The sequence below is a fragment of the Apteryx mantelli genome, chromosome Z, assembly GCF_036417845.1.
Source record: "Apteryx mantelli isolate bAptMan1 chromosome Z, bAptMan1.hap1, whole genome shotgun sequence".
NCBI lineage: Eukaryota > Metazoa > Chordata > Aves > Apterygiformes > Apterygidae > Apteryx > Apteryx mantelli.
In genome coordinates, this window is record NC_090020.1 from 76349989 (window position 1) to 76369191 (window position 19203).

Consider the following 19203-nt stretch of genomic DNA (forward strand, 5'->3'; position numbering starts at 1 on the left):
GATGCATGCTGTCAGCTTGGTCATTTCTAAATCCCTGCATATTCATTAGGGAGAGCTCACACAGTCCTCTGCCACCCTTAGGTATCACCTGAGTTTGGGCAAGCCAGCAAAACTGCTCCACTCCCCTGCAAAGCTGCTGCTCAGGACATTTTCCAGCCCCTCCTTGGGCCTGTCACCATCCTGATGCAGTGTTCAAGGCTGAGCAGGTGCTTTGTCCTCCCTGGTTTGTCACCACTGGGACACTGACCACTTTTTTATCCTTGAAACCATGTTTTCCTTTGGCTTCTGTGTCCTGTGTCCTCTCTCGTTGTTTCCTTGGGGTGTCCTTTGGAGCGTGCATCCCACTCGGCTTGCTATGAGATTCCCTCTGCTCCCCCTTCCACCATCTGGGTGAGGATTTAGCAGGGCAAATGCAGGGGTCTGCAGCATGGTCGCCTGTATCTGAGCTCTTCCCCCTATGTTCCCCTTTATAATCAGTGGAAACACCTCACAGGCACAGTTCCCTTCACCCTCAAATACATATTCAGTCTAGGTTAGATGCCCTCAAAGTACATATTTCTCTCCTTTGACTGTGAAGGGAGCCAGGGGTTCTTAGCTCAGAGGAAGGAAAACATCAGATGAGATGAATCCAAGGCTTTATCTGGGAACATGAACACCATCCAATACCAGCTCCATGTTGGGGATGCGCAGATCTGCCTTTCTGCCCCAGACTCAGCTTTGCCTGTCCAAAATTAGCCTGGCCCTATTTTTTCCTCACAGATCCATCCCATGGCCTCAAGCTCAACCTTGCTAAAACAAAGATCTTTACATCTGTCATCGAGTCTTTCTGTCGTGGAGTACAGCATCATCAACAGCCTACCAGTTTTTCAGGCCTGGCTGAACACTTGAACCGTCTGGCTGATACAGTCCTAAAGAAAATCACTTGAACCTGCTGCATTTGTCACCAAGCTCCCGGGCTGCGCTAGCTGACTTCTTTCCATTTTTCCCCGGCACCCCTTGAAGTTGTCTCTACCTGCTGTCGAGTTCCAGACTGCAGGTGCCCAGGGGCAGGTTTGTCTTTTTATTCTGAGCTTGCACAACACCCACTGAAGCACAGCCCTTCTGGAGCAGGGAGCTGCTGCAATAACCCCAACTGCAGTGACTGAAATGTGCTCTTTGCCTGATTAAATCTGAATGGGGATTAGCGATGGAGGAGGAAAGGGCTGGAACTTTAATTCATGAATAGTATCCTCTTTCCTTCCCTCATGCATATATAGCAGCAAAGTGGATGCACGGCTAGAGAACAGCACTGTTATTAGAGATACAGGGATCCCCCTGTTCTCCTATATGTTTATTCCAGAGGCAGCCTGCAAAGATGAAACACTCACTCCCAAGCCAACCCAGCTGGGGCAAGATGCCAGCTTCTGGAGATGGCTGGTTCCTGCAGAGCATGTTCTGATAGCACAGCCTGACTACTGCTACCTAAAAAGTGCCTGAGTGCTTCCCACCACAGCACAGCCACCTGCGCCCAGGGCAAGGTAGCTGTGATCTCTTCATACTCACTTCATACTTGATAGACATGTCCCTTGGACCATGCCTTGCAGGCACAGGCCATTAGGCCAGAGGGTTTGCCAGGGCAGCTTTGAACAGCAGAGCCCTCCAGCTTGCACACCAGAGCTTTGCTTTTAAAACTACCCTGCTTATGCCATTAAGAGAGCCCTTCTGCCTCAGCAGCATGGATATGGTGGCCAAAGGACACACTCAATGGCATAAGCTGCATCAGCAGGTGACATTCATCAGCACTGCTAAGTAACTTTTGGGGTATATATTTTTTTCCTCTGAATTAAAACCAAAACAGCTCTACTAGCAGGGCTTTCTTGTGCAGATCTCAGTGTGAAAGACACAGAGGCAGGCCCTCTGGGCTGGAATTTGCTTAAGGGAACCTGAAAACACTTTCCATCCATTGCTCTTACCACCAGCATCGCTGTGGTGTCCTCCATCACTGTAACACAAGGGGAACCTCAGCTCCAGCTGAGGAGGCTTTGCTGTACCCCAGCCAGGGGCTCCTGGTGCCTTTGCAGCACGGCGCTGGGATCTGCTCTCTGATGGAGGCTTCCCTGCTCCGGCTGCACCCGCGGGGCTCGGAGCAGGAGGCCAAGGCGCCTGCATCCCCCTGTGGCGGTGACCTCGTTTGCTCACGCACCTGTCTGCGCAGCGCCCGTGAGACTGATCCGGGAAGCCCCAGTGTGGGCAGCTGGCAGAGATTTTTGCATTGTTTAATTCTCAGTCCTTCCGAGAGCCCAGTGAGGGATTGAGTGCATTCGCTGAAATGAAGGGTGGGCACACGGAGCTGAGCCGGACGCTGGGAGCTGAAGCTGCCCTGCGAGAACGGTTTGCTCTGGGAGATGTCCTGCTGTTCCCCACAAGCGGGAGAAGCTAACACAGAAATAACAGCCAGATGTGGGCAAAGCATCGACCCAGCTCCCATCCTGGCTGGGGCTCAGGAAATGGCATGGGGGGAGCTCCCAGCCCTGCATGAGCGGCAGTGATTCAGGGCAAGGAGGGTTAATCTGTGAGCTCCCTGCTTTCCGCCGGAGCATGGGAGTGCCGAGATGCCTGTGCCGAGCGTGCAGTGCCATGCACGGGGTTGCACAGCTGGGCACGGTGAGCAGTCGCGCACAGCCAGGTGCTCAGCAGGAGTTTCTGGACGCAGAAGGGCGCAGCAGCAACGTGCCGGCTGGCTCACGCTGCCCAGCCCTGCATGCTAACGCAGCCTTGCCAAGTAATCGCGAGGCCGTGATTTTTGGCAAGATCCAAACCTTCCAGCAGCGGTGGTTAGTGCAGCTCCTCCTTCAAATCTGCCTCTCTGCTTCGTGGGGTCCTTCTGACCTTGTTTTCCCTAAAGATTGTGATGATGCAGAGAGGTTAATATTAACAGTCCAATGAAGCTCCTTTCATCCTGAGTTTCCTACAGAAGCTGGGAGCAGCCCCTCTCCATAGGCCACAGCATGTAGGAAAGAAACTGCTTTCAAGGTGCAGTGCCTTGAAAGCAGGGTCCTGTCGTATAACAAAGGCCAGGGGTGCCCAGCTCCCGACACTGCTCCTTGCTGCAGCTTCGCCCCCAGCACGTGTTGGTTTGGAGTGGCAGCTCATGGCCAAGTCTCACTCAGTTCTGCGCACACAGCCCTGTTTCACCCACCACAGCGCACAGGCCACTGCTGCTTCATCGAGCACTGAGCACGCTTGGGTTATGCCAGAAAAAAACAAACATTTAATTTGAGGCAGTCTTAGATAGTCAAATTTCAGGTTTTGGGGATGGAAAGAGGGAGCAAACAGGTCCAGCGTGAGATTCAGTAAATCCAAAGGAAAAGATGGCTGGTGCAGGCCTCTCCAAAAAGGCCTAATGCACCAACAGCGTTCCCACATGGCCCTGTTAGAGATGAGCAAACTGAAGATGGGAAAGGGATCACATCGAGACAGAGCTGGAAAGAGAACTGCAGCCCCAGCAGTGCAGGCGCACACAGCAGCTGCGGCTGCTCCCTGGGCACAGGGAAATCCCAGGCGTCTGCCAGGAACCATCCTGACAACGCCACCGCATTATCCCGTGCCAGGAGTCCTGCAGAAGAACAAAAATCCACCTGCAGAGGATGGATGGATGAAGGGATGGAAGGTGGGAAGGCCAGAGGAAGGGAGGGAAGAAAGGGGAGCCTGCTATGCCTCCTCATGGCAGTCTCACTGAACATATCCGCTGGGAATCTCGGGTACAAACCAGCCTCCAACTGCAACAGGCAGAGATAAAAACAGGGAATATGGTGAACCCCAAGAGGTGAGACCTGATACCAAGCAACCAGGAGCCCCCACAGCATCAGGACTTTGTGAAAATGCTTCTCTCAATCCCTTTGCTGGAAGTGCACAGCCATGTCACGAACACTTAATGCATCCTAACACCCACTCTTTAGCTTGGTTATTGCAAACCCCAGGGTGGCCCTGCTCTCCATCATTCCCCATCGCTGTGCTGCCTCACTTCCCCCATTTCCACATTGCTCCTTCTTGCTCAGAAAAGCTCTGAAAGAAGGTCTTGGTAGCCACCATGTACCTGGTGCTGGCTTCACCCTGAGGCCCCCCCAGACCAGGTGTTGCAGCACTGAAGCACACTGGCAGCACCCGGTAGGTGCTGGCTCCCAGTGTCCCCTCGCAGAGGGAAGGTGCTGGGCAGCGGAGCCACCACAGCCGAGGTGCAACGCGTGGGTGCCCATGGGCACATCCTCCAGGATGTGATGTGGATACAGCCCCTGGGTTGCTGCCCAGCTGCCCTTGCAGCCCTTACTCAGGTGCAGAGGGACGCACCAGCTCTAGTGCAACATAGGCAATTTTCTGCGTCAGGCAGATCCCAGCTCACTTGGTGCATGCTTGCAGAGGGCATGGGCTGCACAGCTTCGTGGGTGCTCGCAGGGGACTTGCTCTGTGGCAGTACCCATGGCAAGCACTGGTTTGTGCCACCCAGGCAGGTTTGGCCAGCTTCAGTGGTGTGGTGTCTCCCTGCCGCTCCCCGGGCCGGGGTGCGCGCCGTCTCCTTTAGCAGCGTCTGTCCATCCTGCAGTGCCGAGTCCACGCCATGGCAGGGCTGGGGCAGCACCCTGCGGAGGATGCGCAGCCCGAGCCCCCTGGGACCAAACCTGCCCAGCCAGGGCAGGTCAGAGGCAGGCAGAGCCCAGCTTCCCCTGCGAGGGGGCCGGACCGTCCCTGCTGAAAATAAGCTGGGCTGGACTGCCACCTTGTGCCAACAGGCAGCATCCGCTGACCAAGAAAGGCATGGCAAGGGGTTTTTACTAACCCAAGATGACAGGGATATACCCCAGGGTCTCAGATGAACCCCTGCAGACCTCAGCACCCATCCAGGAGCAGGCAGCCAGGAAGGGGCTTTGCCGTCCTGCCTCCCCGCGGTGCAGGCACAGAACAGTGTTCACCGGCACAGGGTGCAAAATCCCTTCTCTCTGGCTGCCTGCAGCATCTCGCTGTGCCGTGCAAAGTTCAGCCCTGCCATTCAAAAGCCGTGTCAGAGGAATTGCCCAGGTGGTGAAAGCCAGTAGCCCCCCAGGTCGCCCAGGCTGCACGGGGTGCAGGATCCCTGCGGGGCCAGCTCCGGATGGACAACAAGCCACAGGGCTCCAGGTTAGGGCTCAGCCCCAAACGGTGAGCATGGCCAGAGAGAAATGCTGGTTGGCTCACCTGCAGCAGAAGCAACGGGCTGCGCCAGCCTGCCGTGCAAAATTTGGGTGCAGGCAAGTGCCTGGAGCCATGCCGGCAACAAGCCGGCAGCCTCAGGCCAGCGCCGCCGGGGAGTGGGGCAGCGGGATCAGAGCCCGCAGCGCTGGGAGGCATTTCTGGGTGGGCCACGGGATGCACCGCCTCGCCACCAGCCCAGCCAGGCACCTCCGCCACCCCTGGCGGGGTGACGTCAAAGGGAAGTTTGCTGTGCACTACCGGCCACGGCACCGGGGCTCGCACACCTGGCAGCAGCGGAGGCTGCCGGCCCGGCCGGGCGGGCAGCAGCGAGGCAGAGACGTCACCGCATGGCTCTGGGCAGCCCTGGCACGCACTGGCCCCGGCACGGCCCTCACCGGCCGGGCTGCCTGGGACAGATGCTATCTTGATTAGTAAACAGAGTAATGGAGTTTATCAGTTCCTCCCTTTTTTCTTTTTAAAGGCAGATACAAAGGAAGGAAAACATTTCTGTAGGGAAGCTGCCACAAGAGAAGCTCCAGTGCAGGACAGCAAGGGAGGGACATGTTCCTGTGTCCTAGCACATCGCTCCCCGGGGCCAGCCTGTCCAGAGCCTGCTCCTACCTGGGGCTCCCTCGTGCTACCCTAAACCTACACCCCATTACCCAAATCAGCAGCTCTGTGTTCACAGCAGAGAGCAGCAGGGTTGCACAGGGAGCGTGCACATGGGAAACCTGGGCACCCAGACTTTCACCCGGAGCAGCGCTACAGCCTTGCCCCTCACTTTCCTGAGCCCTAGTGCTGTGTTAGTTAGATTAGGCATAAATTACTTCCTCCTAATTGCCCAGATGGTAATCAACAGCAACTGATTCTAATTTACGTCTCTTTTGCTGGCTGCTCTTGCCTTCCCTGTGCTATTAAGTTAAGCTAAGTTGGGTGGGGTGATGAGTAACTCCAACTGGTAAAGTAGTAGTAGAAAGATCGTGTTGTCTTGCTGTGCTACAAGATCTACTTTTTCCTGGAAGAAAATACTGAGCCTGTATCCCAGCTTGGCTGGGCCAGGTCTGGAGTGAATCTGGGGGTGCCTCTCTTCATGGTTTCACCTGCTGTGGCTGCAGAGGAGGGCCAGGGCCTGGGCCCTCTGGGTGTCCTGGCTTGAGCTGCGCCCTCCTTGCAGGACTGCTGGAGGATCCATCTCTCTGGTAGGAGCAACACACTGGGGCTAGGGTCTCAGCACACTGGTCAGACTGGGACAGCATTGGTGGGAGATTTTGTCTGCCCCAAAGGAGAAGAGGGAGTGGAAGCTTGTTTCCCTAGTGTGGAGCTGGCCCATGGTGTCCCCTAGTGTGGTTCCAGTGCTAGGTGTGGGGTGGCAGCTGGTGGCAGCTCAAGCGCTGCTGACAGGGATAGACAGTGACAGTGGGAAGGGGCCCCTGGACGTCCCTAGCTTGACCTCCTGCTCAGCGCAGGACTGTAGCCAACACTGCCTCAGATGTGCTCTGGCTTAGTCTATCCAAGTACTGAAAAGTCCCAAGGATGGAGATTCTCCCCCCAAGTACCCGCCCTGGGGTTGCAGATCTCTCCTGCTGAAATCTCTTCTGCTGCCCACCCTGAACCTGCCAAGGGGCAACTTGCGGCTGTCGCCCCTCACTGCGCCGTGTGCTGAACAGCTCTGGAGTGGCAGCTCCAGGATGAACCTCCTGAGCGTTGCTTACAGCCAAAATCTCTGTCTGGCTCTGGGGACCCTCATGGGCGTGTCAGAAACAGAAGTAGCAAAGTGCTGTGGCTAGAGCTAGAGCTCTAGGCTAGAGCACAGGATTAATGACCCACTTCTGGCTGCGCAGGTCGCTCTGCTTCCCTGTGCCTAAGTCCCCTCATAATCCCATGGGGGCTGCGATGCTGCCCTCCTTTGCAAGGCACTGGGAGACAACCAACTGGAAAGAGACATTACTGTCGCTACGAGGGGGGTGTAGGGCTCTGGAGGAAGACAGCAGCCAAGCCTGACCCTTACACCATTGCTTGATAAAGTGATATTGGATCCACCTCTCAGCAGTAGAGCTGTCAGGCCTCCCTTGCCCAGCAGGGCTCTGAAGCCAGACACCCCCAATTTGGGATGAGGCATCGGGGCATCTGGGCTCGCTCAGGGCCTCGCAGTGACTCCAGCTGAGTCGTGACCCTGGGCCCCGCTCTGAGCCATGCAGGGAAGGATTCCCGCAGGTGCAGCAAGGAAACGCTGCTCCTATCCCCCCCCCCCATGAGGGGAGGAGGGCTCCTCCAGGAGGAAACTTTCCAAGTGTGATTCATATCTCTAGTTTTACAGCCGTTTCGGTCAAACAGGTAAACCGAGCATGTTGCTCAAAACAGGTTCCTGCAGGGGAAAGGTCCCGCAGCGCGAGCGCACGTCCCTCCAGCGCAGGGCTGCCCTGCATGCCGCAGGGGCCAGAGACCTCCGTGGGCACCGGCTTGGCCACACTGGGCACCGCGGGGCCCTGGGGTGGCTCCTGTCCTTGGGAAAGCTGTCCCTTCCCTAATGATGGCATCGCATCAGCCGGGGAAGGGGAAAGCGAGGCAGGGTTTGGCCTCTTTCTCCGCTCTGCTAGACACTGGAGGGGATGAGAGGCGCAAAGAGCCCTGGGGGAGAGGCCGTGCTGGGAGGTAACTGGGGGATAGTTAGCCGCTTGCAGCAGGATCCAAGGTCCTTCTGTAACGTGCAGAGGGCTGAGGCTGCAAGAGAGATAAAACGACAAGCCCTTTTGCAGCTGCCTGAAGAACAGATGACTGCGTGGCACTGCAAAGAGGGGGGAAGTGACACCCAACGCTCCTCTCGCACACCTCCCCCTTGGGCTTTCTCCTCCTCCTCTGCCAGCCGGGATGGGGGTCTGAGTCATGGCGCGGTGTCCAGCCGTCACTCCCAGCTGGGCGTCTGGCCCAGCCTGCCTGTGGGTCTGCGCCCAAACTGCCCAGCATGGCTCATGAGGGGCCTCTGAACAGCGTGACGGCTGATTCCTACCAGCTCCTCCAAGGACTTTTTAAAGTTCCCTACAGTCTCTTCCTGGCAGAGCTCACAGTCTTTCAGAGCTCATTTCTTCACACGCTCCTTGCATTGCTTTACTGATACGGACCTGGGTTGGGTGCGTATAGCGTGGCCCAGCTTGCTGCATGGGCAGAGGGCAAGTGATGCAAGGGTGCCTACAGAAGCTCATCTTACCCCATAAACTTCAGGAGATGATATGTGTACTTTTAGAAGGCGCTTTTATGACTGCAAAACTTACTTACGCCAATGAAACAAGCTGGTGCGTGGGGGAGTCACCTTTCCATAACTAAAACCTACAGCAGGAGCCTCATTGGTGTCAGCCTGCAGAGCTCCTAATCCTGTTCGAGATCCGCACCCCGAGAGCCTCTCTGGCAGGAGTCTCCGGAGCAGCCAGCCCGGCAAACTGGCTGAACCACCTCAGCCCAGCGCACGAGCAGGCCCATCAGGGCAGTGCTGGCAGTGTTGGCAGGGAGCTAACCCAACGATGAACTCACCAGCATGGAGTCACCTCACCAGTGCACCCTTCAAAGGGAAGCCCTACAGGCAGAAGAGCTTATTGCGGAAGGACGTTGTCCCACTGCGCGCTGCCTGGGACACCTCATCTTCCTGGGAGAACACCCTCCTCCCAGCCTTTCCGGCAGGCAAGCAGCTGGAAGGCATCCAGTACGCTGCAGATCCCTGTGTAAGGCGCTTAAACCTCCCTGCTTTTTGCGTTGTCTTAGCTACTCCTGAGGACCCTTGTGAAGGAGCCTGCAGATCCCCAGGGTTTGCAGAGAGCAGAGGAAAATCACTCCCTGAAAGTCACGGCTGTGCTGTCACTCTGGGGAAAGAGGCGTTGCTCTTGTGCAGTAACTTTCCCCCTTCCCCATCTCCTCTGAGCTTCTGGAGGTTTTCCAGCCTCTCTCTGAATGGCTGCTGTCTCAGGTCTGTGTTACTCTTTGCCATCAAATGACCACAGTTGAGTTTGTGGATAGGGAATCGAATGGGAGCAGACAAAAAAAAAAAAGCAGCGTGTGCCAATCTGCAAAACAACCCAGAAATGTGAGCGGAGAGGGACCTGCTGGCCTAGATCTGGTGCTACGGGAGAGGCGATGAGCTGCCCCGAGACAAGGAGAAGAGGTAACAACTAGCCCTACCTATCATGTTAAAGCGAGTTTTTACATCCTGCTCCTTAATCCTGTTTTTGGAACTGGAACATGTTTTAAAAATCAGGGAAGGTTGCTAAGGGACAGTGTACTAAGCAGGGACATCGCTCGCAAACCCTAAGCGCTCAAAAGCAGGAGGAAAATAACTTGGGATATTATTAATCCTTCACTGCCCAGCCGATAAACAGAAATGTATTATTCTCGTCAAGGACAAAGGAGCCCATATTTCCCCACAGCCAAGGAGCTGAACCAGCAAATCTTTTGGATTCAGCTCCATGGCGGGTTCAGCTGTGACTGAAGTTGTTCCAGTTCAGTTCCTGTTCAGGCCAATAATGGTTCATTAACCATTTGTTAACCACAAACTTGTTTCAGCCAGTTTAGGTTGGAAAACATGGCCTGTACAAGCGGTTATGGGACAGGGACCAAGTAGCTTTCAACCTCTTGTTTCTGTGGCCTCTGCTCACGTTCCCAGCTGGATGCTATAGCTTCTCGCCAGCACTGCACAGCTGCTCTGACTGAAAGGGCAGAAAAGCTAAATATTGCCCCGGGAGTGTGTAGGAAACCCACGCTGTGGCAGATGAGCAGGAGACATGGGGGACCTGCTACCCTTTGCAGGCTCTTGCTTGCTGAAACCAGCACCTGCACACACGTGCATGCAGACGGGCGCATCCGTACACCAAAGCGTGCAGTGGCGGCGCGCTCGCAGGCATCCGCCGGGTGCTTCCGCCAGTGATGAGGACATGTAGATCTCCTCTGCAGGAGGACAGGAACCGAAGCTCTGGCCGGACACCTCCTGAAGGGGAAAGGATGGGGGTTTCTGCAGCCAGGGAGCTGCCAGAGATGCCTCTCCACAAGCTGTAGTGTGCCCAAATCCCTTGTTCTGAACGATGCTGTGATGGGCTGTGAGTTTTTTCACTGATGCTATTTTGATGTGATCACTGGAAATTTAGGGGGGATTCTCATTCAGTAGAGACTTGAACACAACTGCTCAGGTTGTGTCCAGTTTGAGAAAGCACAACAACAGTTCAAACCGGCTTCCAGCCTGGGCTGCCTCACAACATAATCTGCTTCTCTCTGCCCCAGGCATGTTTCTAGTCTGAAATGAAGAAAATGTGCCATCTCTTTTGAGGTAGTGGCTCCCGAAACATCAAGAGCAAAGACCCACTGATGGATGATGTGTTCCTATCATCACACCTGGAACTGTGGAAAGATAATCCACACCCTCATGGAGCTAGATTTTTTTGAACAGCCAAGGGATATTTATGAAGATATCTCCTACAATAACAACTTGAGGCCCCAGTAAGAGACGAGAGTCCCGTATTTGTGGCTGCTCTGCATCCACATAGTAGCACACGTGTCCTGTCACTTCTTTCTGTAGAAAAGTAAGTAGTGGCCAGGGTGTGAAATGGCCGGCTGTACTGCCCCATCCTTTGGCACGGCTATTCTTGGAGTGTGCTGAGCATGGCTTTGTCCGTGACAGCATGTCTGAAAATAATGCCCCTGAAAAGGGAGCGAGCTGAAAGGGATGTCGGAGCTGAGTAGCCAGTGTGCTGTCGATTTGCATCCAGCTTGCTGCACGCTAACATAGTCAGAAGACGAGATCTTAGTTATATTTATCGTTTGACAGTACTGGTCTCTGCTATTTTTAGAGCAACATTGCATCTGTGGCTCACTGAGAAGCAAGACAAGTCAGCTATGGGGCTGATTTTCACAGGGTCTAAACCAAACTTGCTGAAGTTAATGAGTCTTTTCAGTGATCCAAATAGCCCTTGGTCAGGCCTTTGAGCTAAGTCAGACCCTAAGAACTGCTGTTCCCAGTGGTCCATCTAGCCTAGGGTCTCCATCAGACGGTAGCAAAACCTGCTGTCCTTAATGCTTGTTCTCTGACTAAATATTTGTGACTAGTCATTTTTTAAGGCCACAACAGCCTGCCAGTTATCCTTGCGAGATCATTCGTGACACAGGATAGACGTTTCCCAGCACAGCATCGCTCTGATCAGCGTGTGTGTGCCACCGAGTCCTGTCAGCACACGGAGGCTGAGGGTGCCCACATGGTCCCACCTGAGGAAGCCGGGCCTGTGGGGGTAGGGGAGGCCGTGTCCATGGCCCAGGTGGTCCTGCCCAGGGTCAGGCCTTATCTGTGGAGCTGAGGGAGCCTGGATGGTCCTGCGTGGGGGCGGCCATGCCTGTGCAGCCAGGGGGGCCATGTCCATGGAGCTGGGGGGGCTGTGTCTATGGGGCAGGCAGTGTTCGTGGGGCCAAGGGGGCCATGTTCCCGGAGCTGAGGCAAGCCCCATCTGTGGGGCTGGGGGGACTGTGACTGTGGAGCTGGGGAGGGCCATGACTGTGGGGCTGGGGGTGCCGCGCCCATGGGGCTGGGGCAGGCTGTGTCTGTGGGGCCAGGGGTCCATGTCCGTGGGGGTGGCGGGGCTGTGTCCGTGGAGCTGGGGCAGGGGGAGGATGTCCATGGGGCCAGGATCATGTATCCATGGGGCCGGGGGAGCCGTGTCAGTGGGGCCGGAGGGGTGTGTCCATGGGGCTGGGGTCCTGTGTCTGTGGGTCGGGGGGAACAGTATGGCTGGGGCCAGGGGTCCTGTGTCTGTGGGGGCAGGGGCTGTGCCCATGGAGCCAGGGGTCCCACGTCCGTGGGGCCGGGTCCCCCCCGGCCAGGGGGCCCTGACCGTGGGGCAGGGGCAGTAGGGCGGGGGGGGGGGGCAGCTGCGGGTCAGAGGTGAAGGGTCATGGCTACGGCAGCCCCCCCACCGGCCGCTGAGGCTGGCCCCGCCCCCTCCGGCGGCGGCCAATGGGGAGCCGCTTTGCGTGAGACCGCCCCTTCCCCGCTGTCATCACAGACCCGCACGTGGAGGGGGCGGGATGGGGGCGGGATCTCTCCGCCGCCCGTCACCACCCCCCCGCCTGCCCATTGGCCGCGCGGCCCCACGGATCGCCTCTCTCCGCACCGTGCCCCGCCCAGCGCACCAATCAGCGGGGAGGGGGCGGGTGAAGGGGGCGTGGCCCCGCGGGCACCCGGAAGGAGCGGTCGGAGTCGCGCAGCAGTCGGGGCCGAGGCGGCGGCGGCGGCGGAGGGGGGCGCTGGTGGGTGCCGGCCGCGGCGGGGGAGGGGCGGGGAGGCGGGGCCGGGCCCGGCGGGGGGGCCGCGGCCGCGGGGACGGCGCCGAAGGGGTTAACGCACCCCGTCCCCGCCGCCCCCCCGGTTCCAGAAGGTTCGGGAGCCTGTTGGGGGGCCGGGACCGGGGAGAGCTGGGGGGCTGGGCCGGGGGGCTGGGCTCGGGGGGAGCTGGGGGGCCGGGGCCGGGATGGGGGGGGGCAAGAGAGCTGGGGGGCCGGGGCCGGGATGGGGGGGGCAGGAGAGCTGGGGGGCCGGGGCCGGGATGGGGGAGCAGGAGATCTCGGGGGGCCGTGACGGGATGGGGGGCTGTGACTGGGGGGGCCATGCCTGGGGCTGGAGGGCTGTGAGCGGGGAGAACTGGGAGGGCCATGACAGGGATGGGGGGGGCCGTGACCGGGGGGGGGGGCTGTGACACAGGGATGGGGATGCCGTGACTGGGGGGCAGGGGGACATGACCGGGGAGAACTGGGGTACTGTGTCTGGGGTGGGGGACTGCAACATAGGGAGGGCTATGACCTGGGGGGGGGGAGGTTCGGGGATTGGGTTGTGGCAGGAGGTGCTGTGACTGGAGAGAGAGGTTGTGGCAGGGGGGCTGTGTCCAGGGGGGTGCTGTGAACAGGGGGACCATGACAGGGAGTCCTGTGATCAGGGCTTCTGCTGGGGGGTTGCTATGACCGGGGAGGGTGTGACACGAGGGGGGACTGTAGCAGGGGGTGCCTTAACAGAGAGGGGTCTGTGGGGGGATGCTGTGGTAGGAGTGGGGGACTGTGAACAGGGCTCCTGCTCAGGGAGGGGGTGCTGTGGCTGGGGTGGAGCAGGCTCTACTTGGGGGGCTGCACCCCCACCCTGGCACCCTCCTCCCTGCCACCCCTGAAGGCCCCATGGCAGCTCTGACCCCTGCGCCGGGGCTGCAGGTATGACCTGGGCTAGCTCAGGTGAGCTGTGCCGTCTCCAGGTATCACCCGCCAGAGCCACCTCCTCCACCGTGACGTGGGGATGGACATTCTGTCTATGGCACTGCGGACAGGATGGGGCCTCTTCCTCTTCCTCCTCCTCTTCCTCCTCTAGGGCACCAGCTCAAACCCAGCCCCAGCTGGGAGTAACCGGCTGCTCTTGTCCCCCTTGGACTGCCCGTGCCTTAGGGACCAGTCCCTGTGGGGCTGTGCCGGGCACCTAGAGCTGCCGTGCTGTGCTGCGCCCCTGCCACGCAGCGTGCCAAGCTGGGGAGCAGGAGATGCAGCTCGCCCAGCGCCCACTTGGCCTGCACCTGCCCTGTGGATAAATCACATCCTTCAGTGTGGGGCTGCTGAAACAGTGCTGGAGCGGATGTGAATCCGTGGTGCGAGGCCTGCTGCCCTCTGGTGACAGGAGGCACAGGCGGAAGGGCAGTTTGGGAGGACATTTACTCACGTAAAAGGAGCAACTAGAGACTTGAGATTTTCAAACATTTCTCTGTGGTTGAGGTACTCAATTTCTGCAGAAATCACAGGGGTGGTGCACAGTGTACTCTTGGAAATCCCAAATGTTATGTTTGGAAGGCATTACTAGAGCTGCTGCTCGTTAGGAAAGGCACATGTGATGTCTGCGTGTTGGGAGCTGGGATTGTGGTGTGCTTGCTCACAAACCACCTGTGGACATGACCCCTATGGTGACATGTATGGGGGGGGGGGAAGGAGTTATGGCAGGGATTTCCAGACTTTTTTTTTTCTTTTTTAAGAGGTGTGTAGAGTTTCCTGCCGCTGTGGAAAGCGCAGAGTGTATGGTTTGGGAATGCCATGCTGCTTTTTAGGATAATTTAAAAGCAGCTTCCATTCAGTGCCTTTGTGAAAAGTATCACACAAGCGAAGATCTGCTCAAAGACGTGTCCTCCTCTGCCTAAATTGTTTTTGGTAGCCTTAGCGAAGAGGGGCAGCTGGGACCTTGTGGTTAGCGTGGCAGTATTGAATCCTGACGTGAAGAAGAGTTTGAGCAAACTTGGTAATATCTGAGGAAGGTAAACAAGTTGTGGCAGGTGAAACTGGAGAGAAAATACCAAATCTGGCAGTACCAGAGTCGCTTTCGGTTGAGCACTGCTTTAAAAAAGGCTTTGGGATCTGGAGAACTAAGTCATCTTGTAAAGCCTCACTGCCTTCTTATTTCATTTCAGCTCGCAGAATAGCAGTAATGCGTATCGAGGGGGTCCTGGCACAAGTGAGGGAGAGGGCCCTGCTGGGGACTACATGTCCCAGCATGCAGCTCTGCACAGCTGAGCAGCCAGTTTGGGCAACGCTGCACGCTGGGATCTGCAGCCTCCTGGCAGTTTTATCCGTGCTGAGGGCAGGGCAGAAACGGGAGCTGGATGGGAAGAGAGTTATACTTTGTCCTTGGGGACAGTGTCTCGATACTACAAACTTTGCCTCAGGGTGGGATGTCATGTATCGCCACGGTGTCTTTTGCAGAGGAGGCAGAGCACCTGCTTTTGCTTCTGCTGCAGCAACTGCTCCTGTGACCTCTTGGCAGGTTCCTGCTGACTCTCATGGGTTCTGAACGCATCCCTTCCTGTGGGGCCTGGGGTGGCCAGGACATGTGGGGCTGGCAGAGCCCTCTGGTCATTGTCCCAGCTGTAGAGTTGGCTGTTCTCAGGAAGCTGCACTTGTTGGCTGAGGTTGCTCCCTGGATGCCTGCTCTGCCTGGGTCCGTTCTGCAAGTGGGGCAGGGCTGGGGCTGTGTTTCAGCACTGCCACTGACGCACCTTATTTCTGTTCCCCTGCATGAGGGAGGTTTCTTATCCACTGCTGGAAGGAAAGCTGGTGGCAATTACTCTGTACTGACTTTGGGATCCTGCTGTCTGAGGCTTGGCTTGCTCTCTTCAGCAAACTGGGCAGAGGAGCTCTCTGTACTCTGTTGTTCACCTCTGTCCTTCCTGCAGAGACGGACTTCAGGGGATAAGGGAAGACTTTAATTTCACTCTTAGGGTTGTTGCTTCATTCCTGGTAGCCTCCTCAATAGGCAGATCCAAGTGCCCAGGCCCTATATACTCCTGGTACGGTGATGAACTTTCCCAAACTGTGCTCTCTTGGCAATTTCAGGTCTTGTTCCTTCTGGGCAGGCAGAGCAGGAGGAGAGGAAGTTCCCTCCCTGAGTTCTGCTGACTTTGAGGGCAGGGAAGCACATCTGCGCTGCTCATCTTCCTACTTTTTGTCTCATACCAGCTTTTACTCCTGGCACATCTCTGCCCTCTGCTTCTCAGTCAGACTGTGCAGAAACACCCAGGTCTATTCTCCTTTTAGGGTTGTCATACTGCTTCTGAGTCTCAGAGGATGGTTCAAGGGAATGGTTATTAGTCGGACTCTTGAAAGTCAATGTTCCTTGACTCCAGAGTCTTCCCCAGTCCTTTAACTGTGCTTAGTGCTCTGACCCTGCCTGTGCTTGTTCCCCACAGTGCTAGATTTGGTAGACACCGTAATTTACTTTGTGGAAGTCCACAGTGCCTAGAGAAACAGGATGCTCTCTGGATACAGAATAAGAAGATGCACTGTTTATAGTCTTTAAGTATGGGATGACAGATGTGGAAGGGAAAATAAGAAGCCATGTTGGTTAGAAAAATGATGCCCTCAGCATACTTTCAACATAGCTGTAGTCAAATTTATCGAAGACATCACGGCTGGAGGAATTAATGAGTCAGGTTTGATGCAGGACAGGTGTGAAGGGCAACAAGAGAGAAATCCCAAAGGGAGTCTTTTGTATGTTAACAGATGGCTTGTGGAGGATGTCATTGTGGGTTATTTGGCAGTACGATTCTTCTGTGGGAGAATTTTGCCTGATTTCTCTCTACCTTACATCACATAAGAGGGACCCCCTCTTCCTCCAGTGGGTTGTGTGAGCTTGGTTGTGTTTCTGATACTTCTTTCTGTCTGCAGCAACTGGCATTTCTGCTTCTTGAAGCCCTGTTATTTGACCAACTCGTATCCTTTCTTTTTCGGTTTTGCTTGTGACCACGCACAAGTGAGCCAGGTGACAGTAACCTCCTGAGAATTCAACTTGATCTCTCGAAGTTTGGAATTTGCTTAAAAACTATTTTCTTCAGCTGGGAAGTTTCTTTGCAGATCTTTGTCTTTCCTTTGCTCCTCTCTTTCATAGTCTCGTTTGCTTTGTCTTGTGAATGCTTAGCTGCCAGTGAATATATTTCCCCATGTTTCTGTTAGTGTTCTCAGCTGATTGTGAATCCTGAGTGAACAGCAGTTGAGCTCACATGCTCTGCTTTTCAGAGAGCTTTTTCAGGACTGGCTAGTGGTTTGCAGTCATACTTGCCTGTGTAGTGGCCTCAACACCCCCCTCCCATCCCCCCACTGCCAGCTAAGCAGCATGATGGTAGAACAATACTTGGATGGGAAGCCTCCAAAGAAGTCCTGTGTGCCGTAAAAAGTACGGTTAGTGATTCAGCCAGAAGTACTTTTTAGTAATGAATCCTTGTCCCAGGCCAAGGCTGATGTCAACCCTATGATTCTTGTTATCGGAAGTTAGCAAAGATCCAAAGACCTTTATGCAAGAGCTAAAGTGACAATCCAGATCTCCTGGCCTCAGTCCATTTGGGGTAATTGCATTCTTCCTGGGGAGTATTTTCAACCAGTCCCTATTGAATGGATTGCCATCACTTCCTGTGCCAGGGCAGTATGTGGGTGGCAATGCTTCAGTGGTGTCCAAAGCAATTCTTGTCACCAGGGTGCTGAGACTTGGAGCCTTCTGAGAGCCTTGCATAAAAGGCGATATGGCAGAGCAGAGAACTGTTGGAAGTTTTTTTTAATAGATGCGCGCACACACACACACACACACACACACACAGAGTATGGGTGCAGACAGCATTCACCAGAAGCTTGCTGGGTACCCTCATGACTGTTTCAAGGACCAATGCACCACCGGTGAGCTAGCGCACAGGGTGCATTTCCACATCGCAGTGTAAAGACTGAGGCACCGCCAGTGCTTTCTGGGGGATCGGCAGTGCAGCCCGCTCAGCAGTCTGCAGGGCTCCGCACGCTACCACTGTCCTGGTCGGAGCTGGCTTACGCTGCCGGTGTTGCTGCAGATCGCCTGCGTGCCACAGAGTGGTACCCGATGCAAGAGGCCAGGCTGGGGAGCAGAGACTGCCCTTAACCGGCTCTCGCTGATCGTGCCTGGGGCTGGGGGAATGTTGGACAGGGTTTTGGGGAGGCTGTTACCGTCCTGATTTTCAAGGCCTGCTGGGCACAAGGGCCTAGCTCCCACACAATGTGATCTCCAGTAGGCTATAATTACAGCACTGGGAACCTGGGGAGGAGTTTTAAACAACGTCTTTGTGACAGTTCTGGCAGGCCTCACGGAGATTTCTATTAAGCAGTTGTCGTTTCCCCCCTTTGCTGTAGCCTGGGAAACGCTACAATGTTCAATTTGGCTCGGTCTGTTTAGGTTGTTGAGAGCTCTGACTTATCCGGCAGCAAAGTTTGGCCCTTTCTGCCGTGGCTCTGTGTTCCTGCAGTCTGATTTAGTGGGTAGCTTGTGGAGACCTTAGTGAGAGTCTGCACTAGCAGCTAAACCATATGCCAGTGCACCCACCGAAGTACAGGCAAAGCCTTGTGTGGTGGAGCAAAGCACAGCTGCAGAGGGTAGAGAAGAATGAAGCCAAGAGTGTAAAAACTCCTTTACTTCCTACTTAATTCAGTGAATGCGGACAGTGGCAGTGACCATAGCAACCCTCTCCAGGGATCCAGCTCTGGCTCTTTGAGGGAATCATACATTCACCTGGAGTCACACAGGGAATTGGGGTGGTGAGGTGGAAGAAGTGGGGGGACTGTAACCAGAGGGATGGCCTTAGCGCTGGTAAAAGATGCTGTGGGATCTTAAGGTGCTGGAGTGCTCGGGGTCTCTGTGCTGCGCATGCCACAAGCCTGTCTGCCCTGGGATGTGAGCAGTTACTGACTGTCTACTGTTCAGAGGGTCTTCTTGTGTGGGCAGGTTATTCCACAGCTGCGTTTAACCTGTATCTCTGCACTGTGCACTTGTCTTTCCAGGCAACCCAGCACAGCTGGAACAAGCAATCCACAGACCACGGTGTGGGTGCCGACAGCTGAGAGCTGCCTTTCCAACCTGCACCAAGGTTAGAACCAGTCTGGTCATTACCTATTTCCCTTCCTTTATCAGGGCTGTGTGATGGTCACTGGGAACACCGTCCTTTCCTCCTCCCTCTCCTCAATACTTGGGGTCAACTCTTTGGGGCCAGTGTCGCCACAGCCAGGTGTTCACAGAGTCTGGGCTTCCTGAATGCTCCTGCTTCCCACCTCACTGGCAGTGTGGCTAAGGGAGGCTGGATGTCTATGACCTGTCCTCTTAAGACTGCTGAACCCTGCATGCAGTCAAAAAGCTCAAAGGCAGTATATTTTAAGCCCTTGGGAACTTGTTGTCTGTGCTGCTTGCTGAACCTGTCTTTTCACGCACTGGCACATTGAACAAGAGCATTTCCCAACTGTTGGTCTCTGCTGCTCACTGTCCTTCACCTGAAAAAACAGAGCTAAGACCTTGCCTAGAGTTCATGACAGGCATGATCCTGGGTTTCTGTCAGAACAAGTCAGGCTCTGCCTGCCTTTTTGCCAGGATTTTGTGGCTCTAGAAGGGAGGCCAGGTCCTTGGCCATGGCGAATGAGGCTCAGAGTGACAGTGAAGTGTTTCAGGAGGGCTGGTAG

General features: G+C 55.8%; 1 protein-coding gene across 2 annotated transcripts in view; it reads left to right on the top strand.

Moving 5' to 3' along the window:
• The first annotated feature begins 12437 nt into the window (after nucleotides 1-12437).
• ATOSB (atos homolog B) overlaps nucleotides 12438-19203 on the top strand; it is a 40866-nt gene continuing 34100 nt past the window's right edge. For both annotated transcript variants that reach the window (XM_067316096.1, XM_067316095.1), the window contains exons 1-2: nucleotides 12438-12477; nucleotides 18535-18620. The gene's annotated coding sequence lies outside the window, so the exon portion shown is untranslated. The remainder of the gene's footprint in view (nucleotides 12478-18534; nucleotides 18621-19203) is intronic.